The sequence below is a fragment of the Mauremys mutica genome, chromosome 3, assembly GCF_020497125.1.
Source record: "Mauremys mutica isolate MM-2020 ecotype Southern chromosome 3, ASM2049712v1, whole genome shotgun sequence".
In the NCBI taxonomy this organism is placed as follows: Eukaryota; Metazoa; Chordata; order Testudines; family Geoemydidae; genus Mauremys; species Mauremys mutica.
In genome coordinates this window covers 49,972,675-49,988,721 of record NC_059074.1, presented here as the reverse complement: position 1 = coordinate 49,988,721, position 16,047 = coordinate 49,972,675, and the positions used below count along the sequence as shown (strand labels likewise).

Sequence of the window (16,047 nt, the reverse complement as noted above, 5' to 3'; positions counted from 1 at the left end):
CCCTGTCAAGGTTCCCCTCCACACCCTGAACTCTGGGGTACAGATGTGGGGACCCACATGAAAGACCCCCTAAGCTTATATTCTACCAGCTTAGGTTAAAAACTTCCCCAAGGCACAAATTCCTTTCCTTGTCCTTGGACAGTATTACTGCCACCACCAAGTGATTTACACAAAAATTCAGGGGAGGGTCACTTGGAATCCTTATCCTCTCCAAAATATCTTCCCCCCCCTTTCCTGGGGAGGCTGAGAATAATATACCAACTAACCGGTTAGCAGTGTGAGTACAGATCAGTCCCTTTAGCTTGAGGACACTAAAATCAATCAGGCTCTTAAAAGAAGAACTTTATTATAAAGAAAAAAGTAAAAGAATCACACCTGCAAAATCAGGATGGAAGGTAACTCTACCGGGTAATAAAAAGATTTAAAACACAGAGGATTCCCCACCGGGCTCAGCTTCACAGTTACAAAAATAGGACTAAAACTACCTTTGTAGCACGGGAAAATTCACAAACCAAAACAATAGATAACCTAATGCATTTCCTTGCCTTACTTACAATTTCTGTAATTTTAGATGGATCATTCCAGGTATGTTTTCAGGAGATGTTGTACCTGCTTGGTCTCTCCCTCAGTCTGGAGAGGGAACAAACAAAGAGAGCCACAAACAAATCCCCCCGCCCCCCGATTTGGCAGTATCTTCTTTCCTCATTGGTCCATCTGGTCAGGTGCCAACTAAGTGATTTGAGCTACTTAACCCTTACAGGTAAAGCGATTCAGTTCAGCTGCCAAGGAGGGATTTTATGCTACCCTTTTCTTTATATTTATGACACTCCCCAGAGAGATGGATAGGGGACAGCCACAGAGCTTGCTGCATCCCCTCTCAGACTACAGTAGCAGTGCCACAGCAGCTTTGCCGCAGCATTGTGACCGAGAAGAAGGATTCATTCCCACCTTGCCCGCTGAACTCCACAGTGCATGGCCTATTTACTTGGGCCGTGTTCCTAGTCCAGAATCAGGCATTAAATATTACTTTAGATGGTGCATTGAAATCCATTCCTTCTATTTCTCTTGAACGTTTTGCAGTAGTTTTTTACACTCAGTTGGAAGATCTGAGCCTGATTTCAGATGGTGTATATCAGCATAATTTTGAATTAAGTCAACAGAGCCATGCTGATTCTCACCAATTGAGGGTGTGGCCCAATATGTTCAAAGTATAACATCTGATGTATTATTAGTTATTAACTGTCATAATGTGCATGGTGTTTTCCAAAACACACAACAAAACAAGAGAATGATGCTGGAAATGAAAATTCCAAGTGAATGGTAATTTTATTCATGCAGCTGTGAAGCAAATTTTAAAGCAATGCAAAGTTGCAGTTTCCTTTGTATTTGTACTGAAATCATGCTTTCTTAAGGGACATTGTCAAAATAATTGCATTGCATAATCAGAAATAACTTATTTTTGTATGTAATCAGTATTCGTGATACATGTGCTTTATACAATGTGCAGTCAAGTACATTTTCAGTGCTAAACAAGTAATAATATTAGTGTATTCATATGTATGTGTGCGCTTCAGTTACCCTTGGTTTTTGTGTGTTGATTTGCTGTTATCTTGAGTAAAAAGAATATAATCTCTTCCAAAAATGCTGCAAATGCAGTGGTCCCCTAACAATGGGGGGCAGGAGGAATGTTTGGGAGGGTGTGTAGCCAGGGTAGCCCCCAGGGCGGGCAGGGAGGAAGTGCCACCCAGCCCCACTCTGCCCCCAGCCCAGCTCCAGCCCCAGCTACAGCTCTGCTCTGCCTCCTGCTTCTCCCTCAGCCCAGCTCTAGCCCCAGCCCCACTCCACTCCCTGCTTTGCTCCCAGCCCAGCTCTGCCCTCAATCCCTCTCTGTCCCCAGGCCAGCTCTGCCTCTAGTCCCAGCTCCTCCCCACTCCTCAGGTTTGCCCCCAACTCCACATTCAGCCCTAGCTCCCCTGCTGAGCCAAATGTGCAGTAATGGAGGGGTGTGTGGACACATTCCATTACTGGTAAGGAGAGGGCACAACAGAAAAAGTTTGGGTACCACTCTGCTAAAGGGTTGAGTTACCCAGAGAAGCATGATGTGAGCCCAGGTTTGAGAGCCTGCTACTCCTGAGTTCTTAACCTATTCCTGAAACTGACTCTCTCTGTAGATTTGGGCAAGTGATTTACACCACTCTACTGCCATTCCTTGGTCTGTAAAATGAGGATGATAGTACACCCCAATGTAACGCGACCCGATATAACACGAATTCGGATATAATGTGGTAAAGCAGTGCTCTGTGTGGGGAGAGGAGGTGGGACTGCACACTCCGGTTGTTCAAAGCAAGTTTGATATAACCTATGACGCGGTAAGATTTTTTGGCTCCCAAGGACAGCATTATATCGGGATAGAAGTGTACTTGTTTTCCTATACAAGGTGTTGAAAAGGCTAATTAATTAAGGTTTATAACTTGCTCATATAAGATCACTATTGTGAGATTATGAGTCACTCTTGTGCTAGGCTCCAGCCAACCCACAAACCAGGAACAAGTTGTGTGACTCAGGTATATAAGCCCCACAGGAGGAACAGCTGCTCAGTGTCACTCCAGGACTTGGAACTCTGCTGCCAAATGGTGGCAATAGACTCCTCGCGCCTTAGCCTGCTCCAGCCCTGTTTCTAGCCCTGCTCCAGCCTTGCTCTCACTGCTGCCCTGCTCCTAATCCTGCTCCAGTCTCTTTTACTTATTACACCTGTTTTACTAACAACATGCTAGAAACTTAAAACAGAGAAATCATTTTTCAACTTTTTTCCCCTAAAAATGGAGAGCATTTTAATCTATATCCTGGTTCCTGCCGGTTCACATGCACTAGCATGTTCATAATATTGCTCACACACCACTCTGTTAGCCTATGTGTGCACTCTTTTTTCTTCTTCCTAAAGAAACAAAGATTTAAAATGACTGTTAATCTCAGTGTATGTGTATTCTGCATTTATCTTTTTTATTATTGTTCTCTTGTGAACAGACTCTAGCTCTTCTCCTCACCCAATTATTTCAACACTTCCCACATCATCCACAAGCAATCAGGCTCCACTCTATCCTTACATAACTTCTACCCTTCATTGTCCAGTAAATCTCAGTTCTCTACTCCTGTTAGTGTAATTTGCCATGAAACTTCCTAATCCCCAATTCTGTGTGAATTCAGCCTCCCCTGTATTTCTAGCACCTCACACAAGTGAAGACTATTTCTTTCTCTCTCACCCCAGCTCAGCAACTAGTAATAGCTTCATGTCTTCTTGTGACTCCAAAAATATATCTATTCTATTCCCTACTAACCTTCTAGCCCACTCCTCTGTAACACTAAATTTCACCCCTACCATGATTAACACCACCACACAGACAAATCGTGATCACCAGCCATAATGCCTAATTCCTTTTCTTCCTTCAAAGCCCCTAGAAAAATCTCCATTTCCTTGCCCCTTCACAGCCTATTCCACTTTCCTTGTCATCCCTTGTAAACATCATGAAGACATGTCTTTTCCCCTGGATTACCCATCCCTGCCCATGTGATTCCTGATTTCTTAAGTTTTCCCTCTCAGCCTCTATACCTTTCCTCCACTCTATACTTCCTCCCACGTAGCATTTTACAATCTCATTTCCTAGTCAATTTTCCAGGGGATGGCTGTTAAGCCTCACAATGAGAATCCTCTCATTCTTCAGTCTCACTATGTAAATTCCAGCAAATAATAACAATATTACTATATAGCACTTATAAGGCTCTTATATGTAGTATAGGGACTCTAGATTTGCAAAGTGCTGTAAAAACATTACAGCACCTCTTTGTCTCCCCGATAAGAGCTCTTAGCATTGAATTCTTAACTTTCTAGCTGAGCTCCTGGGCAGCAGGACCCTTTCCATCCTCCTGGAGTAAGATAATATAGGTTCTCCTATGCCCTCTAGAAGAGCCTATGGTGGAGGCTGGATGTTGCTCCTTCTTTAAATTTATTCAGCAATCCCTGTTGCTGGGTTGCAAGCATTAAGGGAGCATGTTTAAGCAAACTACTGAAATAGAAAAGAGTATGTGCTTGCATGGAAAAGTCCTGTGGAACTGAGCAGGAATAAAACAATCTGGTTTTACAGAAATCACTTTAAACTATAGACTTGAATAGATGATGATAGTCTTAGTTTAGGTTGTTGGGTTTTTTTTTACCATCCTCTATAAAGTGATAGCAGGGATATATTATCCCACTAAATTCCAAAGGTGATGTAAGAAGAACTTTTCCCACTGTCAGTCTCGCTCTCTCTCTCTAGGGAGCTTCCCTTCCTCTCTTTGGATTGACTGTGGAGTTGATGCTGATGAAATCCTTTCACTTAAATATATTGGGCCTTTCCATAAGACTAACAAGCAAAGATTTAGGGGGAAACTAAGGGCTCAGTCCCTCAAATTACTGAATGCATTTCACAAGATGCTGAGTGCTTTCACCAGGGCCGGCTCTACAATTTTCGCCGCCCCAAGCAGCGCGCCGAATTGCCGCCGCCTGGGGGGGGGCGGTTCGTGTGACCTTAGGGCGGCAGGCGCGTTTCCGCTGCGGCGCAATTCAGCGGCAGCTTCTATGTTTAGCGGATGCCGCACCGGACATCTAAACGTAGAAGCTGCCGCCGAATTGCCGCTGCCGCGGAAACGCGCCTGCCGCCCTAAGGGCACACAGACCGCCCCCCCCCCAGCCGCGCCCGCGGCAGCAATTCGGCACACTACTTGGGGGCAAAACAAGGGGGACTGCCGCGCCTTGCAGAATGCCGCCCCAAGCACCAGCTTGGAATGCTGGTGCCTGGAGCCGGCCCTGGCTTTCACCTCCTATTAACTGCCATAACTTCCACCCAGCTGGAGGTGCTCAGCACTTGCAGGATTGGATCCTAGATTTGGGAGCATAAACCAGGGTGACAGTGTCTTTTTAACTTTATACAGATGCTCGTATTTTATAATGAACTTCATGCAAGTGGATTAATTTATGAGTAAATGCTATTTCCATGTGTACCCATTGTTTTCCATTTACATAATTTTGCATTTCCCCCTCTAGTGTTGTTGCCCTTCAGGAAGGTATCTGGCAAAAACATGAAGTTAATGACTTGTTTTATTATAAGCAGAGTAAAGTAAAATGTATGGCTTAAAATGAAGTAGCATAATCAGAATAACTATATCATAGTCATAATGTACTGGGAAAAGCCACTACTGCAGCCTGTGCTCCTCTTTTCTCTCCCTTTGCGATTCTTGTTATTTTGCCCTAAAGGGTAGCCACTTAAATCAATCAAAGCACTGAGACATGATATGGAGGTACATCCTATACCTGTGAACCTTGCTGACCATGTCCAAACTCCATAAGCACTGACTTATAGCACAGAATCCTGTCCCTCTAGCTGGACTAATCAGAAAACCTGGGGTGCATTCTCTGGGGGTAGTTTAATCTTTAATTGTTTGACAGTCGTGGACAGGAATCTGGAAAGAAAGTCCCCAGGACATTATAATGGTGATTGTCCTCTTTGTAGGAGTACTGGGAAGTAAGGGAGAAGTGTGTTGCCGCCTCATCCACGCTGCTACACATCTGCACAGGGCTGCTCGCCACCTAGTCTTTAACATCTTTGTCACTTGGGCTCAAACTTTCTTGGCATAGGAACACATTAGAGTAAATGAAAACTACTTAGGTATTCATTACAATAACATTATTCAGGATATTTGTATTTTTGTGTGTGCACATTTGCTCAAGTTGCCATATAATTTTGCTTTGTTTCCACTGCAATTTAGTTTTAAGTGTTCACGTGTAAAGAATTGGTTGTTTAATTTTAGGATTATTCCATTTTTAATTAAACAATGGGAATGTAAATTCTTAATATAATTCTTTTGGCTGTAAGACATCAAAGTTCCAGAATACTGCCAAGATGATTTGACTGTCTATTTTTGTAAAGATTACCCAGCCAATAATTCATTAAGAGAGCTTTAAAGTGTGATTAGTTTGGCTAAGCGAAGTTCTGTAGAGGCAACACTGTGTAACCAAATGTTTGTATGGCTGACAGCTAAAATGGACAGCAATATTCTATTCCCATGCTCATTGTTTATATACCAAATCAGCACTTGCAGGATACAGGAACAGTTAATTACATGTTCATTCTTTATTTGAAGTAAAGTAGACAGCTTGGGCTGAACGAGGAAGAGTAAAAAATGAATATGTAGATCTGAAATATGAGGTGAAAAGAAAGTATGTATGGGATAAAGAAAAATAGGAATTCTGTACCTTAAATCAGGCTATTTCAACTCCATTAGAGAACATGAGCATTCCCATTTGCATTGAGATGCTTGAGTGATTACTATCCCAGTGTGAAAATAAAGCCCACAATGGATTAATCTATTGCATTATCAAAGCAAAATGAAGCCACATAGAAATCATACTGACCTCATGTTTCACGGCACAGAGACAAATATTTTGTAAATTTTGAAAGAAAATATCAATTGTTAGCATTTGTTAGCATTTGTTTTGTAAAGATGATGAGTTTATTCTAATAATCGTAGTCAAGTCCAATAATAATGCAGATATTGCCATTCATTGATCCTGAAATTCAATTAGCTTGTGTTGTTGAGGGTTTTGCCACTGTGTTTTTCCAGTCTGTCTTCATTTTAGTGTTCAAAGGCAGGAAATCAAGTGAACTAATGTGATAATTTTTTTAGAAAATTGCAGATATGATAATGCAAGTAGTTGGATCACAGGGACCGTTCCCTTCATTGCTGTAACTTTGACGGTGACTAAAAGCAAGATACTCAGCTGATGTAATTCAGTATAGCTCTCTTGGAGTCAATAGAGCTGTGGTGATTTTCACTAGTATCTTGCCCTAATTCTTTAGAATATTGTCTAGTTTACAAACTGAACATCACTTAAGTAATTTATTATCTTTGGAATGGCAAACAGCCGTATATCAAAGAAAACATTTTCATTTGATTTTGAGTTCTTGGGACACTCCTGGTTAACTGGGCATACTTAAAACAGTCCGTGTATGCCAGCCAGCCTCTGCCTACACTTACACAAGCCAGTATAGGATCACAATTAAATCTTAATTTACAGTGCTTTGTTCTTACATGGTGATGTTCTGCCCAGTAGGGAGGGTCCTGCCATGGCCATGCACCCTACCTTGAAAATATGTGGGCTGTTTACTCTTGTGCAAGCCCTCTGCTCTGGGGGAAATTTGCACATTGAAAAGCCATTCTTTGTATCAGTTGTTGCTTCTTTCTATGGGATTTCTTTATCTGGAGCATACTATGGTTAAGAAACCCTGATATCACAAGAACTCCCCTGTTTGCAATTTCCTACACTTGTAGGTCAATATTTTTGAATATGCTATAGAATGTTAATTAACCGCCACTTCTGCTGATAGATTCAGTGTTCAATACCTAATTCCCACTCAGGGCATGTCTATAGGACAAGTTAGTGTGCAGCAAGCTGGGGCATAAATCTACAGAGCTTCAGCATGTGGCACACTTGCTGTCTATGTGGCCCCCCTACGGCTGTGTGCTAAAGATTTTCTAATGCCCTTTTACATACTGATCTTTGAAACAGCTGTACAGAAAGTGCACCAGTGAACTTTTAGTGCGCAGCAGCAGAGTCCACACAGCCATTTAGTGTGCTGCATGCTGGAGATTTACGCCCCCACCTTGCCATGCACTAATTTGTCATATAGACAAGCCTTAAGACTCCTGGGTGCCCTGTTTCTTGGACTCCCTTGATGGCTGTCTAGAAACTGAGGAAGAGAGGTTAAGTGAGATGTGTAAGAGGACAGACTATGTCAGTATTAGAGTTAGGATGAGAATGCAGGATTTCCTGGCTCCCAATCTCCTGTGTAGACCATTAAGCTGTGTTTAGAAAGGAGATGAATAAGAGGGGACATGATAAAAGAACACAAAATAATGAATGATTTAGAGAAGGCAGGTCAGCAACTTCTGTTTTCTCTGTCTCATAACATGAGATATTCAATGGGATTTAAAGGTAGAAAATTAAAAAACAGTAAGAAGAAATATTTTTTCAACAGCATATAAGTAGAGTGTGGGGGACTCATTGTCACAGGAAGTCATTGAGGCCAAGGACTTGGCAAGATTCAAAATGTGATTGAACATTGATATGGAAATCAAGACTATCCAGAATTATTTAATGATAAATGTTTTCAAATGGATATTAAACTTCATGCCTCAGGCTTAAACCAATCTTTAAATATTAGAGACCAGGATGAGACCTAATGTAGGAGTCAAGTTATCCAACTTTTCTCTACTTACACCTTCCTCTGAAGCTTATGGTAATGGCCCCTGGCAGAGAGAGGATATCAGATTAGACGGACCTTGAGTCCACTCCACTATGGCTGTTTCTATGTCTCTCCCTCAAGTTCAGTATAGCATTTTAAATAGATTTATGTTGCATATGTAGAGGTAGCAAACAAAAGTTACTTTCCTCTATTCTTTTCTACTCTGTTCAGGATTTTATACTCTACCAATCACCATAATATCTTCTCTCCTATGTATTATAAAACCCATTATGTAGGATACAGTGTACTGTAATTAACATTTCCTTGATTTTCTGCAACTTTCCCTCAAATCTTTTCATTCGTGGCGTCACCTTAGCTGTCTCCAATGCAAATATACCTTCCAGATGAGATTTATGATATCTTGTAAGGTTATGATTTTTAAACTCTGTAAGAAATGGGAGAGCATTTTAAATTCAGATCTGATGGCTACTGCGGGGATGACATTAAAGTTAGTGTCATTTTGTCAAATCCCTGTTTTAATTAAGTTATAATTCTTTGGAAAGTTCTGTGTTTAAACCTGTCATATTCTTTGAACTTCGTGTATATCCAAAACCACTTGCACTTACATATATTATGCTAGTACAGCATAAAAATATGTATCACAAGAAAAGAAAATATTTTTTATTTATAGAGGCTCCTTCCATTTCTCCTATTATTCCTGAATTATACATCACTTTTATATGACAGTATAAGAATAAGTTAATCATGCCAACTATTCTTATCATATGTAGTATTTCACACTAAGTATTTTACTGCCTTTCATTCTAGGAAATGTATATTTTGAGAAACTAAGAAAAAATATCCCTGTAATACGGTGGTGTATATAGTGATAACACATCTGCACTATTTCAGGCATGACAACAGTGTCACTGAACATATCACATTGTACCAGCTCACATTAAGAGAAAGCTTATTTCTTCTGGAAATAAGGTGAAGGGAAAATCACTCCCATACTGTTGTGTCCATACTTATCTCACAATAACACAGCTAATGGCGTGTCTTATCATTGTAGCATACTGTAGGAAAATTATGATTATTGTAATTAAACTATGGTAACAAGATGCTACAATTAAATCTCAGCTCAACACATTTTAGTTTAGTTTAACAGATGTGTCACATTGTTAATGACAGATTTCCTGCTATTTATAAAGGTCTGAAACCTTTACAAGTTATATATGACAAACTAATCTAATTTTATGTTTTAATAAACCATACTTATGTAACAGCATCTGTATAGTTACTATAGCAGTTTTAACACAACAAAGAAAGTTCTATCACTTATGAATAAAAACTGGAGCCTCGATGCATATAACATTACCCAAATCCAGCCTTTTCTCAGTGTTTTCACTGTTCCATATTGGAACTGGGTGAAGTATTTGCAGAGACTAATTTATTTGATGTATTTCACCCTTTTCTCTGTTTGCAAGTTATCCACAGAAAACTTTGATTTTGACAAAAATATTTCTTGTTTTGAGTTGTTTGACTAGGATTGTTAAAAATGGTGATGAATAATGTTTCCTGCTATGAGGTATGCCCCATGTTGTGATAGGCATGTATAGGACCCTCGGAGCTTGAAAGGTGTGTTGTGGGGGTGTTCGTCATTGTAGCAGTGGAGATGTGTCTGCAACATTTGCATCTGTTGTTCTGGCAGAGTCTGGGGCCGCTTTGAGTTGGTGTGTCCTGGTCTGTGTGGATCTTGCTTCTGATGATGAAGTTGGAGAGATTGGAGGGTTGTTGGAAGGCCAGAAGATGGGGTTCAGGAAAGATTTCTTTCAGGATGGGACCCCATTGAGTATGAGCTGTAGTTGTTTCATGATGCCCCGTATGGGTTCAAATGTGGGGTGAGAGGGAACATCTAGGGGTGTTTAGTCAGAATGGGTTTTATTTCTGTATTGAAGCAGGTTTTCTTGGGGTATTTGCATGGAGCTCTGTGTAAGCTCAAAAGCTTGTCTCTCTCATTAACAGAAGTTTGTCCAATACAAGATATTATCTCACCTGCTATGTCATTCTAATATCCTGGGATAAACATGGCTACAACAGTACTACATGCAATCAAATTAAACCATGATCTTAATTACTATCATATACTTTTTAACTGTCTAAACACCAGAGCTCAATTTTATCTCTTCCTGGCCACCTGTATTGCAGAAATTGATCCTGGAAGAATAAAACAGTATAGAAAACTGTGCCAGCAATATTGAGAAGTTAAATAAATTGCCAGCTCATGTCTCCATTATTGCTGGTAATTAGCAATGAATAGAATTGTAATTTTAATTAGAAAATAACATCTCTATATGCAAATCAGATGCAGTTAATACATGTTTCTTTTATTGTAACACAGTTTTGCTCTATGTCTTAAAACAATCTACCTTTGAATCACTTATATTTGTTGACCGTTTGTGTTTGCGGAAGGGTTATCCATGATGCTGGAAAATTCCATTACAAAGTTTTGAAATGCTGAGTGAAAAGCATCTCCAATATGTACAGTAGTAGAGACTTACAACAACAAATATGTAAGACCTTGAACCTTCTGGATACTGGACTAGATGGACAACGTACCTGATTTACTATGGCAAGTCCTATGCGACTAAGATTGCTTTGGGACTAAATAGCAAAATAAAAACAACAATTTTATTTAAATAATTTTCCCTTTGCTATGGGAGTACATACTTAGCCTGAGATCCTCAGAGGTACTTAGGCACGTAGATACATTTGAGGATTGCATCTTAGCAGCTAATAATAGGAGCCTGAGTCATAAAATCCTAAGGGTTAATTTAAAGAAACTAAGGCTTATTTTCAGGTATACTGTCCAGCAAGACTAAAATCAAATTTCTGAATATAAGTCATGCAATGAAACAATAGATCTAAAATATACCTCTCTTGCCTAGTATACTTGCAACTCACCACAAAATCATCCCTAACCATGTGTCTGAGCCAATATATAAATGAAGCAATGTCTCTAGTAGATACAGGAAGTTTATTAAAAAACCAATGAACATAATGGGTAAGAGGCAATGTGAATTTTCACTGACAGTACTGAAATACTAATACTTAATTGTCAATTGATCACAAACCAAGGATGCTGGCAGCTAGCAATAATTACAATTAACTTGAGTTTCCCATTAACAGTGGGGTCCAAATATTGATTCACACTAAATTTACAGCAAACTGAAAGAAGTATCCAGTTTAATTTAAAGGGTTCTGCTCATGAATTCATACACATTCCCACAGGAAAACATCATTAACTCATTCATATAATTGATCAAATGCATTTCCCATCAATGTAATCACTAAAAATCAAGAAAATCACAAGTTAAGATAATATTGATAGTCACACCCAATGTAATACACATACCTTATGCCAAAATACACTCAGACTCCTCAGCACGATAGCAGACTCTCTTACATTTCTATCGTGCTACCCACAGTATGCATATTCAGTTTCTGAAAACCACACACAATCAGATACACGACCTTAGTTCTCACCTCACCTCAGATTTTCCTCTAGGTAGTAATGACCTATTGTAGACGTGAAGTGCAAAGGGGATTGTGTAGGGGTGAGGAATCTTGTTGTATATTGGGAAGTGTGGTTGGTAATGTATGTGAGTTGAGAGGTGTGGCTATTAAGATGATCTCATCTGGTAATTTTTAGAAATTTTGTTAATAAGAAATTCCTTCAGCAACCTCAATTCTCAGTTAAGAAAGTTGTATGTGGGGGAATTTCCTTATTTTTTTCATAATCAATAAAATGAAATGTATTTCCCTCTTAGCCCTGCAGCATGTACCCTCCCCCACAATTCTGAAATCCTGTTCATCTTCTGTAGCCCATGGCCTTACCCCCTAAATCCTGCATTCTCCTCTATGCTTCCTCCTTTGACCCTTTCCAAACCCCCTCAAGCTCCCATCCCATTATTTTGTTGCCCTTGTGGTCTCCATTCCCTCTGTCTTCTGCAACCCCTCTTCCATGCCCCTTCCCCCTGGACCTATCATTGTCTTCCATTCATGCTCTCTGTCTCCTTTCCTCCATTCAACTTTTAAACACTGACTTTTAGTGGCATTGATAATATCGCAGCTGAAAATTAGAACAGGATGGGGATTTGGGGACAAGGAGGGAGGAACTGACTTGAGTGGTGGGACTGAGGAGAAAGGCTGGGCAATGGTGCAGGAAGTTATGGAATCATGATGCGCAGGAGTTGCCAGCAACCAAGGGGAACAAGGGCTGCCCAGGACTCCCTGCTAATAGTCTGGCCCCACTGTTCAGCTCTTCAGCCCATGCATGTACCACGTCCCTAGCCATGCTCCCCTGCCTGCCTTTTTGGTTCTCTGGATATAGCTCTTGACAACCCCTCATCCTTTCTCTGTGTTTCCTTTTATCCATGCTCTTCCCTCTGCCCCAGCCTCCCTTGGACATCCAAACCTGTAGCAGCAGAAGTTCCTCTTTGATTGAACTTTTACGATCTGTTGGAGCAAGGCTCTCCTCTGGTGAATCTTGAGGTTCCTCAAATGGAGAAGATGCCCTTGTAGCTTAGCAACAAGGCTTCCCCTGTTTCTCTACTCTCTCAGCCTTTCCCAGCCTTTCACCCGGGCAGAGAATAGGGAAGGCTTCCAGGCAAAGTCACCTGAAAAATGAACCTTGTTACTCTGCTATCCAGACCAATTCTCCTTCAATCCACCAGGTGGGAGGCCTGGTCCAACAAATCTTACCAGGTCCATCAGACTGGGACTCACACTGCTGTAGCTTAACTTGTCTCAGGAAGGCTGGAGTGGTGAGCCATGGAGAAGGCAAGGCACAGAGATAGTTAAGGATGGGGGCTAGCAGGCTGTAGCTAGGTAACCAAGGAGGCAGACAGAGCATGAGGATTAGTATGTCTGTGCAAAGGGAAGCTAGGCTAGGCATAGGATACAGAGGGAGCAGCATCAGACAATGGAAATAGTTTGGTAACCTTGTGTGCCTCAGCTTCAGTTCATTTAAAGTATCACACTTAAGTTATGTTCTAGAGACCGAAATAAACATTAGATTTAAAAAATGATGGACTTTAAATATTCTGAATGAGCAGATTCTTCCTCCACACTGCATGAAACGTTTATCACAAATTCAGTTATAATCTCCTTTGTACGGGTGTTAATGTTGGAAAATTCACTGCAGAGTAGCAAATGAAAATTCTGCTTTAGCTGCAAATCTCTAAGCAACCTTAAATGTAGAATTACAACTGACACCTCCATCTTAATCCCAAGAGACAAGTGATACATTTGGAAAGTAATAATATCTTGCCATGCAAACTCTCTCTGTTTTTAGGCAGTTTGTTGATGTGCAAACCTCAAAAAATTTAGAGCACTCATGTGTAAGGATCACATGAGGACTCAGAAGTTTGGATATATCTCTGTAGTTTATCTGTACTGTAGAAAGATTTCAGGCTCACTCTTCTCTTCTCCTGTCCCTGCCCTCCTAGAATCATAGAATCATAGAATATCAGGGTTGGAAGGGACCTCAGGAGGTCATCTAGTCCAACCCCCTGCTCAAAGCAAGACCAATTCCCAACTAAATCATCCCAGCCAGGGCTTTGTCAAGCCTGACCTTAAAAACCTATAAGGAAGGAGATTCCACCACCTCCATAGGTAACCCATTCCAGTGCTTCACCACCCTCCTAGTGAAAAAGTTTTTCCTAATATCCAACCTAAACCTCCCCCACTGCAACTTGAGACCATTACTCCTTGTTCTGTCATCAGGTACCACTGAGAACAGTCTAGATCCATCGCCTTTGGAGCCCCCTTTCAGGTAGTTGAAAGCAGCTATCAAATCCCGCCTCATTCTTCTCTTCTGCAGACTAAACAATCCCAGTTCCCTCAGCCTCTCCTCATAAGTCATGTGCTCCAGCCGCCTAACCATTTTTGTTGTCCTCCACTGGACTCTTTCCAATTTTTCCACATCCTTCTTGTAGTGTGGAGCCCAAAACTGGACACAGTACTCCAGATGAGGCCTCACCAATGTCGAATAGAGGGGAATGATCATGCTTGTCAGTCTGCTGGCAATGCCCCTACTTATACAGCCCAAAATGCCATTAGTCTTCTTGGCAACAAGGGCACACTGCTGACTCATATACAGCTTCTCATCCACTGTAACCCTAGGTCCTTTTCTGCAGAACTGCTTCCTAGCCATTCGGTCCCTAGTATGTAACAGTGAATGGGATTCTTCTGTCCTAAGTGCAGGACTCTGCACTTCTCCTTGTTGAACCTCATCAGGTTTCTTTTGGCCCAGTCCTCTAATTTGTCTAGGTCCCTCTGTATCCTATCCCTACCCTCCAGTGTATCTACCACTCCTCCAACTTTAGTGTCCCACCCACTGCAATGTCTCTGACTAGCTCTATTCTTCTGTTCCATAACCTCAACTCTGTAAGTTTTCTATTCACCCCCTCCAGTATATACTTCCACACTGTCCTTCAATAGCATCTCTCTCCTTGTGATCCTCAAAACATGTCCCCAAGTTTTCTGCCTCCTCTGTCTCACATTCCCTTTTCGGACCCCTATCTTTGTGATTCTGTCATGGAGATCATCCTAGCCTCTCTGCTGAGTGCTATATGGCCTTCAAGTCAAATTACCCCTCACTCTGGAATTTACTATGTACCAGAACATATGTGAAAGGGCTGGAATCATAACCCTTGATTCCAGTAGATCTGGCTTCAAATCCAGATTTCATGTTCTGTAGTGATAACTGCAGCTTGTTCCTTCCCAGAAGTAGCAGCATTTGTTGGCTCCCATAGAAAAGAAGATATTAAAAAGAGAACAGATCAGGGATGCAGCTAGGCAGGTGAGTATGTGAAAGCTGTGGGAGAAATAAGTCACTTCAGTATTCTGTTTCTGAGCTCCCTGTTTGATAAAGTATTATTTTTAGCATTCTTTTTAAAATAAATCTGAACATAAAATTAATTAGATAAAGCCATTATTGTTGTTAGAAAATGCCTTTTTATTACAGTAAGGAAATCACAAAAAGGGTCTCATTTTCAGTTGTACTTCCATGCAATTGTGATAATAAAAACTGACTTTTATGAATCAAAATGGTCCATTCAGGATCAGGGCCGGCTCTAACCTTTTGCCATCCCAAGCAAAAAAAAAGAGCACCACCCTGCCGTAACATCCCCCCCGCGAGTGCCGCGCTGCTGATCCCCCCACAGCACTGTGACGCCAAAGCCCCCGCCCCCAAGCGCTGCGCCACCCAAAGCCCTGCCCCAAAAGCACCGCACTGCCCCAAGGCCCCGCCCCCCGAGCGCTGCGCTGCTTGAAGCCTTGCCCCCCCAAGCGCCATGCCACCGAAGCCCCCGCCCCCCGAGCGCTGTCCAGCAGAAACAAAAACAAACAAAAAAAACCCCTCCAGCGCTGCCCCGCCGAACGAAAAAAAAACCTGAGTGCATCCCCACCCCAAAGTGCTGCCCCAAGCACACGCTTGGTTGGCTGGTGCCTGGAGCCGGCCCTGTTCAGGAGGTCTCCACATTGGGGCTAGGTGCACTCTGGCCCTTGTGCAGATGCACAGAGTTGGCAAGAATGCAAAAGCATTTTCCCCAAATGCATCCAACCGTGCCAATACCAGGGACAACCACAATCCTTATGCCGCATAGAATGTAGGAACTGATGCCTTAGTGCCTGATCTACCCTAAATGAGAAAGGTGGGTGAGAGACCATGGCAATGCTATGGCCAGCAGAGCTAATTAGGGTGCAC

At 41.6% G+C, this 16,047-nt stretch overlaps 1 protein-coding gene across 3 annotated transcripts in view; it reads left to right on the top strand.

Moving 5' to 3' along the window:
* The window catches only part of KHDRBS2 (KH RNA binding domain containing, signal transduction associated 2), a 620,331-nt gene that overhangs the window by 553,704 nt on the left and 50,580 nt on the right, over positions 1-16,047 (top strand). The gene's annotated exons all lie outside the window — the stretch shown is intronic.